At 45.5% G+C, this 10,027-nt stretch overlaps 1 long non-coding RNA gene across 1 annotated transcript; it reads left to right on the top strand.

Annotated features, from left to right (window-relative positions):
• Positions 1-6,838: 6,838 nt before the first annotated feature.
• On the top strand, positions 6,839-9,006 carry LOC111843876 (uncharacterized). Its single transcript, XR_002838264.2, has 2 exons — positions 6,839-8,052; positions 8,103-9,006. It is a non-coding gene; the product is annotated as an uncharacterized lncRNA (long non-coding RNA).
• Positions 9,007-10,027: the final 1,021 nt, after the last annotated feature.

Genomic DNA, 10,027 nt, shown 5'->3' on the forward strand with positions numbered 1-10,027 from the left:
TCATTTTAATTTCAAAGCCAATAACGCCAGAATCAAATGATGTAAAGCCTGCACTCTTAGACGTAGCCCTGGCCACATAGTGTGCAAGGGCGAGAAATAAGTCTTTGGGATATGCGGAGAATCCACCGATTTTTGATTTGGTATGACAACCGATCCACCTGCGGTAGGTGGACTCCGTATTTAAGCTATGAGCCGGAGTATTACTGCATCTGCTCACTCAAGACCCTCGCATGGACTAGGACGCATTTCCCAGGCACATGTTACTGATCAGGTAAATATCCCGATTCGTTCTGTAGTCATGCATGCGTTTCCTCGCATCTTATCGTATATATTAACTTATTTTAAGTGAAGCAAGTCTTTTTTTTTATATCTGAATGCAATTTGTGCTACAGTGTACGGCTTGTAGCAAATATGAATTATTCAAATTGCACAGCACCCTTAGACGAATATTTTTTTTCTTTAACTGACGAGAACTGTTATGACAGTTAATAATGTTTGATAAGTCGAATGAAAAATGGAAGTTAAGTGCGGGCAATATATTATTAAACTCCGGATCGAAACGTCGATAGTGTATTCTCTGGGATTTGTGCGGTTCTTGAAAATAGAAGAAAGCAATCGTATAACGTTGCTTAACGGAATTTCAACGAATTTATAGTATTCAATAACTTTCTGGAAGTACTGTTTTGGAGAGTATCGCAAATTCTTACTATAGGGCATACTTTATTACTGTCGGTCCTAAGTGGATTTTGAAGGTCACGCTTTAGTAATAGAACTACTGCAACTTAATTTACATAGAACTATAGACACCGACCCCTACAAAATGAATGTGAATTAAGTTACTGAATGAACTGCTTACTCGCCCATTAATTAAACAGATATATATGACATACATGACAAAAATAAACGCATAAACAGTTTTTAATAAACTGTAATACATAGGCTAATATGCGTAATTCAGACATGAAAATCAAATAGTGCTAACTTTAACGTTAACATTTAAGCAATCGATCACAGAACAACATACAATTGTAATGTAGGCTATTTAGTAATACAGTGATACGGCTTCATAATGATATTTCACATAGCCTACTGTACGTACTCGATGCACGCGTAAAGCGATTCTCCATTCTATTCTTAAAGAAGCAGGCGTCCATAATCATGCTTAAGCTGTGAACTGCTTTTAAGTTTGCAAATGATGCTTTATTTTACGCTTAATTACGTTAATTGTTCATGAAATTAACTCATTTAGTAAAAAAAAAACTTCCCATTTACTTAGCCGAATACATTGGAAATTCATTCAATTAACAGCCTTTTAATAAAGTTGATTCTCCTAATTCACCATGAGTAGTGGGACTATACTGAGAGTAGGCTATAACAGCCACTTCCTTGAAGCTGCCGTTCATACAGTATATACTGAAAACATGACATTTAGTTTTTCTACTTTGTTTTCAAGTAGCTTTAATCATTATGCATGTACGTAGGTGTGAACATTGTTGTTTGTGTGGTAACGGAAAAACAGTGAATCATTTGATCTTTCTACTGTATGCAGCATATCATTTGAAAACCTTATACGCATTTGAGATAAATTCACATAGGCCTACTGTAAAACCGGGGTGGGGGGAGAGGATGAGGTCTGGGGGTGGTTTGGTCGGTAAAAATTAATGTTGTAATTTATGTATGCAATTGTTTAAGTGCAAAGCCCTTGCTGTTTTGTCGTGAGTCACGCGTCCCAGGGACCAGGACAAGTCAGTAATGTGACAGCAGACGCGGAAAGGTTCGGTCAGCACGCAGGAGATCGCGCACCGGGCAGAACTGCAGCGCAAGGGACAATTGTGCTGAGAGGGGCGGCGAAATGAAACGAGTCTGAGCTCGGGCGTGTTGACCTGACATTCGATATAAATATCATATTCAGCTCACTGGTTCAAAAGCTGATGAATTCATTGTCATTCATTGTACCTTGCAGTGTTTTTTTCTCTTCTAAAATTACGTTTTGCCTTGGAGCTATTTTTTCCCCAGGTATACGTTATTTGATATTATAAAATAAACAATTTATTATTTGAATTCATATTTATTTTAATAATTTAACAGCTATATTGCTGAACCCAGCACTGCATGTGCAAGGGCGTAATTTTGGTTTGAACATTGGGGGGTTGAGGTCAACTTCCATTTAGGGGGGCACATGATTATTTGGGGGGGGTTGCATTAGCCGGTTTTGATTTACTGGGGGGATTACAACCCCCCATCCACCCGTAATTTACGTCTATGAATTTTAAAATGCTCTGCGCAACGCATGTTCAAAAATGCAACGCGGTCATTTTTTTATTCTAGCACGTCTCCCTCAAGGGCTTTTTAAGAATAGCTCTCTGAGAGGAATCACATGTGGACCGCAATTCATAAGGGCAAAACATGCCCGGCAGCGTTAGTAATAAGTTATCGCCGAGGCGTACGTGAGGGCATTGGAGAGCTCGCCACAATTTTCTTTCTTACAAAGGAGGCTTCGGCTCAGATATCCCTAGAGGTCATTCCAGAGAACCTAACTATTTTATGTATATAAACTTTCTTCTGAAATCCTTCTGAAATTTACTTCAGACGGCTGTAAGTAGGTCAGACTCTACAACGCTCATCTTAACAATCGGCTGGAGCATTAAAATCTGCGTTTTCAATAGGCTACGAAATACATTTCATGGTGATGCTGCAGCTGATCTTCAAACATGTGTTGTGAAGGTTTTCCATTGTTGATCACGTGAGGGAGGAGCGATGATATCTGCTTAAGGAGAAACGTGTAAAAATGTGTCAGCAAAGTCCGACCTGTCCTAGCTTTTTGCTACTTTAATTTGGGTTAGAGTGGAACCTGCCCCTAAAGGAGAAACTCATTGCTTCTGCGTAAACGTCACTGTAAGTGGTACAGTTCAGTGTTCCTGTTAAGGCTTAAAAATAGACCTATTGTCATTATGAGAGATTATTATCCAGAAATAAAACCAGAGTTAGTGGCTCACCACAGAGCCTCAAGCCAGCAGATAGTCACCGGTGATTGGGTGTTTTCTGGGCCCGGCTGATCTCAGACTCAGCCTGTAGCTGAGTCTGCTTTTTGAAAGTTACACTTAGGAAGCGTTTTAGAGTGAAGGACCACAAATTATCCTGAGAGTTAGTCCATTATCTGACATCCAGGTGCCTCACTCAATAGATCCATGCATCGATCTATTGAGTGAGGCGAGAGGCATGTTTGATGTGCCTTGTGAAGTCCCGGGCCAAGAAGATCTGAACCAGCGATGAGCTTGCATGCTAACATATGCACGACGTCCGTTCCTGGTACGGTGGTGGGAAGCGGCAAATGCCGTCGCGGCAGCTGAGATGGGCGTGGGGTGAGAATGGGGGGCATTGTTAGCCGCGAGGACACTGAGAGTGCTTTGTTTCACGGCCCCAGAGCCGTAGGCCGATGCCTCGCGTCCGTGTCAGGAGCACGAGCACCGGGTTGGGATGCGGGTCGTAGCCCACGTCCTTTCTATGCGGCGAACCCAGCTCTGTCCTCAGGAAATCCCTTCTTGTGCCTCCTGGAGGTCACGGATCTGCCATCGGCCACTGGAATGTTTCCGCTTAGGCGAAATTAATTTGGTGTTTATTTTTCCTACAGGCAAAGATCTCGGACGGTCAGTGTGGAATGGAGGGTCGGAGTGGACAGCTTGTTTCAGAGCCTGGGAGAAGCATCCGTGGCACGGTAAGCTCTGATACCGTTTCTTATTTCCGCAGTCTAATAACGCCATTTTGCAACATCACAAGCAGTCAAGCATTACCGTTATTTTTCAAAGTTTGACAATATCACTCCATCCTTTCTCAGATGTTTCCCTCAAGGGATTAATAGCGTTTGAAACTGCTCATGCAGGCTATTTACATGTTAATTAGCTTTAAGAGCCATTCATTTCCATACCTGATGGATATTGTCTGGGTATAACGTGCAGCTACATCCATCTTTATCAATCAATGATACAGTTAAATCGTGTTTTTTTTTTGCACACTGTGCTGCAGTAGGTGTATAGCTCTCATCTTGTCAGCTAACTAAACCGGTGTAGTTCACTTTCTTTAGTCTGGCCTGGCTTATTGTAGGCTGGATTGCAGAGGTGATGTAGCCTGCATGTGAAGTAGGGAGTACAGAATTGCTCCATCACCATGGTTGGCTCACCTGGGTGCATATCAATAAAGGAGCAGAAAATGGAAGGACTGCCTCTATTGTTCTTGGTGTCAGTGAGTTTCCATAGCCATTTTCCCATCATCTGGGAACCTTTCAGTGAAATCTGTATTTCTTACTTTACAAAAAATGTATGCGGCACATTAGAGCACAGCATCGTTTCTGGATGCATGCAAGTTATAATGATCTACATTATTAAATCTTTATAACTTGTAGTCTGAAAATTACACAAATCTTTTGTGCTCGGAACAATGCAGAATACGTTTTGAGGAAATCATCCATCCATCCATCCATCCATCCATCCATCCATCACCATAACCGCTTAATCCCAACTGGGTTCCCCCACACCACAGGGCACACACACTCACACGTACACTTGAGGAAATCATCGCTATTAATAACGACAACAAAAAAAAAACGTTTTGGTTATTAATACTTTTTCTCCAGAGAGATCAATTTTAGCAATATGGAATATGTCTTTGGGAATTATACGTGTTTTTTACGATCACATTAGTATCATCCCAGAAGGTCATCAATAATTCATATGGCTCACTTTTCAGTGTTTGAAAATGCACATTCAAACTTCTGCCCACTGCACCTAATCTGTCCGACCATCTTTCAGTCTTACAGATTACTGCGGGGAAGTTGCATAAAACATCTGAAACCGAAGCGTGGCTTTCCTCCGCGCTTTTGCTCAGATTGTATCAGGGCCATGCCGCGTTGTATTATTCATTTGACATTTTTGGCGTGTTGTGTTTCAACCCCCGTTACACATCTCGGGATTGGCGGCGGTCTTCTGTTGTTTGTTAGCAAACCCAGTGACTGAAAAAAAAAATCTTTTCAGGGTGTTTTTTTAAGCCAGTGTGAGAGGCTGCATCAACTCTCATGCCGCTGTCATGATTCACCGCGAACGCTATGAGACAGTTGTGAAAAATGGCCATTGGGAGGCAGTGATATTTCCCATCATTAACACTGACTTCGACGTGTCCGATGTGATATTTTTTTCTCGCCCCTACGGACTCCTCCTGAGAACCTAGCTGCTGGTTCCTCTTTCTCCTTTCCATTCTACCTCTCACCCCAGCCTCCGAGCCCTCGAGATCCCCCCGCCTCCTAAATACCGCGGCTCAGCTTTGCCCGGGCTCCGTGGGGGTTGGCATAGAGCTCTCCGTTTATCGCGGGGTAAGGCGACGTGCCCCCTGCTGCTGAGATGAAAACGGTGGGGACTGGAGACCTGGAGAAGCAGAGAGCGGCTGCCGCGCAATTCTAGTCGCTGTTTGTAAGCAAACAAAGCAAACCCGACAGAGAGAGAAAGAGAGAGAGAAAGAGAGTGAGAGGAAGGACTCGCATCAGAACTGGGTCTGTTTATTCCTGAGACTTTCAAACCTTGATCGCTTTAAATCTGATTAAACATCAACCGGATCGCTCTGTTTACGTCAAAAATGCAAGACGCTTTCCAAATACGTTAATTCCAAAACGTCATAATTATTACACATCACTATGTTATGATGTTTTTGCTCGTGTGTTTTGACTGTTTGAACATGCATGGCGGGAGGGGGCCCACAGACACGTGACTGTTCTGGGGGGGGGGGGGGGGTGCTCAAACCAACAACCTCCCAATCACAAGCACAGAGACTTAGCCCACTAAGCCACTCACCACCCCCTGAAATGTTTCATGGTCGATGTTGCAACAACATCCTTTACTTCTAGAGACTGTTTTACATTAGGGTTATGACCTACAGTTGAGAGAGAGCTTACTGTTTTTAATTGTTTACAAGTCACGTAGAAACACACACTGGGGCATTCTGGGTATCGGGTGAAGCGTGGAGGTTATTTTCGCCGCAGTGATGAATGTGGTGTATTAATGAAAGTGCGCCGGTGGCACAGGAAGCCCCATCTCTGATTTTTCCCCCTCTCTCCCCTCGCAGGAACCTGGAAGGCGTGACACATCACACGCAGAAGGTGACTCTGGGCGGGGCCAGGGGCTGCAACACAGGACATGGGAGCTCCCCCAACCCCCCTCGTGTCTTGTGTTGCAGCCAGCGGACCCGTCCTCCGACCGGGGAAGGGGTGCAGGCTCAGCCGCTGATGGACTCTCTCTGTCATCTGTAGCCGTCTCTGTAATGGGTTTGCGTGCCCATAGTAATGCTGGAAATGCAAGTGTCCTTGTTGTGGGAGGTGCAGGGGGAGGGGCCCGCCGCCTCAAAGTGGCCTATCAGAGCCACGGGAACGTGGGCGTGGCCCTATGCAGCCAGCAAACACTGTTAGGGCGTGGTGGACTGACCGGAGGCCTCCATTTTGAATTCCGCGCTGCAGATGTAGTGCCTGACAACATTTGCCTTCCCCAAGGTTACTGGTGAAGAGCGCAGGTGGGGAGGCGGACTGCCAGCCCCCCCCCCCAACAGCCTGTAGGGAGCTGCCTCTGGGGAGCCCCGAGTGGGGGGGGAATGAACATTTGGGTCATGTCACAGCCTTGTGTGCAACTTTTTGCAGGCCGCCTGGCCAACTGTGCCACTTTAACCCCAAGTCCTTGTCTGTCAGGGCAGTGCTGATTGTAATTTCAGTCTGTATGCTGCCCCCCCCATCGAGAATTAATGGCGTCGTCTGACAAGCGTATGTGCACAGACTCCCAGATGACTATCCCAGCTTGACGGGGGGGGGGGGGGGGGGCATCTGCCACGTACAGACATGGGCGACTTTGGTTACATTATATCAACGGCTCTACTGAATTATCATTTGAACACTTAATATTTCAGTCTGAAAAAGGGATATCTGAATTACCATGCGAGGTACGGAGCGAAGAGGAAAGCTAAAAGGATTTGCCCTCAAGAGTTTGAATATGCATTGAGTTTTGTGACAGGTAATGAGTGTGTTTCTTTATCTGGCAGAAGCGCGGCGCGGCGGGAGTGAGGGGCAGCTGGCGAGCCCTGATCAGTGAAGTGTGTCAGGCTGTCGCGGAGGAAGCGGCCTTTGACAGCGCCTCGGTACTTAGCCTGCGCTAAACGGCGCTCGCAGCTTTTCTTTGCAAACGTCTGCCTCTTTGCACGTGTCATTTCAGACGTCGCTGTCACGGTTGTGGCTGAGTCTTATATTCAAGGCAGTTCTGTCACAAGATGCGTGATGCTATCCAGCGACTTAGCTAAAAATTCCCCTGACAAAATGTTGCCTTGCCCCTCACCCCCCCCCCAAATTATATAATCATATATATAATTATATAGTTTTACGTATTCAAGGGCCCCTGTAAAGTGTTGGCTCCCTGAATCTGCCAGGGTATCCATGTCCCTGATGTAGGGTTATCATATAACAAGATGAAAAAGAGGAAACTCTGTCTCTCACCTGGCTCATGTCACTTGTCGATGTCACAAGTTGACATCACTCGTGAGCAGTGTGAGACGTATGGGTGAACATATCACTTAATTTTTAATGTAACTGTGTGCACGAGCCTTGCAAACACTGAGTGATGATACTGACTGGCTGCTGTACATTGAAAATTGGTGCCTTTTCCTTCACTTGGTACTCGACTGTAACTTGCCACACTGGTTCATACGGGCTACAGTGCTAAACCTAAACAAACCGCCCGGACACCCGGACCCAGGCCAGAAGAGACCCAGGAAACCGGGACATATGGTAACCCTACCCTGATGCTACCGTCCTACCAGTAATGATAAATTTTGCCAGCTGATCTGTCCCAGCTGGAATACTGTAAACCAGATCAAACTGGGGAGAACAGCTTGAATATGGCTGGATACACTTGCTATGCTAATGTTGGGTAACAATAATATGATCATATTAGCATTCTGACATTAATAAAATCTCCATCTTCCAGCCACTTATTAAGTAGAGTGTCACAATGAGCCTGGTGGGTAACCCAGGTAGCACAGGTCAGTTCCCAGCCAATCAAGGAACCTGGTGGCTAACCCAGGTAGCACAGGTCAGTTCCCAGCCAATCAAGGAACCTGGTGGCTAACCCAGGTAGCACAGGTCAGTTCCCAGCCAATCAAGGAACCTCCCCCCGAGGACTGGGTTGGGAAACACTGGCATAAGTCATGGACAGGATGCAGCCTGCATGGGATGTCATTCAAAACTAGCAAATTAAAATAAATTGATTATAATAAAACACACAGTAAACAGGACTGACACTCATTGTTCAGTTCTTGGAGCCAGTCTCGAGTCACCAAGCAGGGAAACAAAACAGGTCCGTGTTAAAATCTAAATTAGACTTTAAATTGTGTGAAGGTGCCCCCCCCCCCCCCTTGCCAGCTGTGGCCAGCTGCTGCAGGACCACACTGCGCTCCGTCCTATCAGGGCTGCGGGGATGCTCAGATGTGTCACGCTGGGCCCGGGGAAAAAAAAAAAAAAAGAGTTTGCAAAATGTGGGCCAGCTGAGGCGTCCATTGTTTGCTGAGCCCCCGGAAACATCCCGCGTTAATCTCAATGTTACACGCCGATAGCCGCTGATGCGTCACACTCCCGCAGGTAGGTGGTTTTTAATATAAAAGCTCACTGGCGAATTGAAATATTGTCAGAGGTGAATGCACATTCACTCCGCCCACAAAGGGAAACAGGTGCAACATTAAAATGTCCTTGTGTGGCCGGAGTGTCATTTATTTCCACATTCGGGAACCAAAGAAAACCGCATTACCTCCGTTTGCATGCCTGATGAGTTTCCTGCATCCACAGCATATGGCAATTTTGCCTGCTTATTCATAGCATATAGTTTATGAGAGTAATTCAGGGTAAACACCCTTTTACGGTTTTCTTGGAAGTAAGCAAGGAGCCTAGCTAATGGGTATGAATACAGAGCAATAAATATTTTTTTAACCTCATAGCGCTGTCTGTCTTCTCAATACAATACAGCTACTAGGCCTGAATACTGTTCCCCCTGCATGGCCTATAAATGTTTCTTGTCCTGATACAGCAAAGATACACTCCTTGCATGACTGGTCTCAGCGGTAAGATGATGGTTAAAACCCATTGTGGGCTCTTAGGAAGTGTGGCGTGATTGATCCCCTCACTTAAGCTCAGCTCTGTGCCTCTTGCCTCTCTGCGGTCGACACTTATGTTTCTGAGACGCTGACAACCGGGATATATTTCCTGTAGTTTAATAGATCAATGAGTTGTGAAATTACTTTTTCCATATCCTCTTATGAAAAAGGCACAAAAATATGTTGTATTGTCAAAACAATTATTTTATTTTCCTTGACCAATGTTCATCTCCAGGAAACTTGACTGGAAAATAATTTTAGGCCAGGACGTCCTCCAGAAGGGAAAAATGAATTAAGTGCCTCTTTGATACCAAAGAGGAGCTGAAAATCGAAAAGCTGGAGAGGAAATTAAGGCGACGGTAAAGAGTGATGTTTCTGCCGTATGGCACTCAGAAACGCTTGGAGCTCTGGGGTGGGGGGGGGGGAGGGGGGGGTCTCTGCTAGCCCATCACCTGCTGATGCCAGATTGTTCCCTTTCTGAGGCTGTGACGAGCTCCTTGTCCTCTGTTAATAAAAACACCACCGACTGGAGAGGATAAGGTGGTGGGGGGGGGGGGGGCAGTGTACAACAAAAGCAATGTTATCAGGGAGGAAACAGACAGCAGCAAGGACCAGAGCACGTCCTCCGACGAGCCATGACGCATCTCCATGACGCACTGCTGTGATGCGTCTCCGTGGTCTCCTGCTGGGGGCTGATTCCTGAATGTCACCCCCCCCTTCCATTCAATACCATGCATCCAGGAGTTTATTCATATCCAAATCTATCACAAGGCACACCGAACGTCTTCTTACAGACCCTCTTGGCATTTTCAAATCAGTTTATTGTGAAATCCGTACTATGCCTCGCATGGATTTCCATGTT

This window comes from Paramormyrops kingsleyae, chromosome 23 (assembly GCF_048594095.1).
Source record: "Paramormyrops kingsleyae isolate MSU_618 chromosome 23, PKINGS_0.4, whole genome shotgun sequence".
NCBI classification, from domain to species: Eukaryota; Metazoa; Chordata; class Actinopteri; order Osteoglossiformes; family Mormyridae; genus Paramormyrops; species Paramormyrops kingsleyae.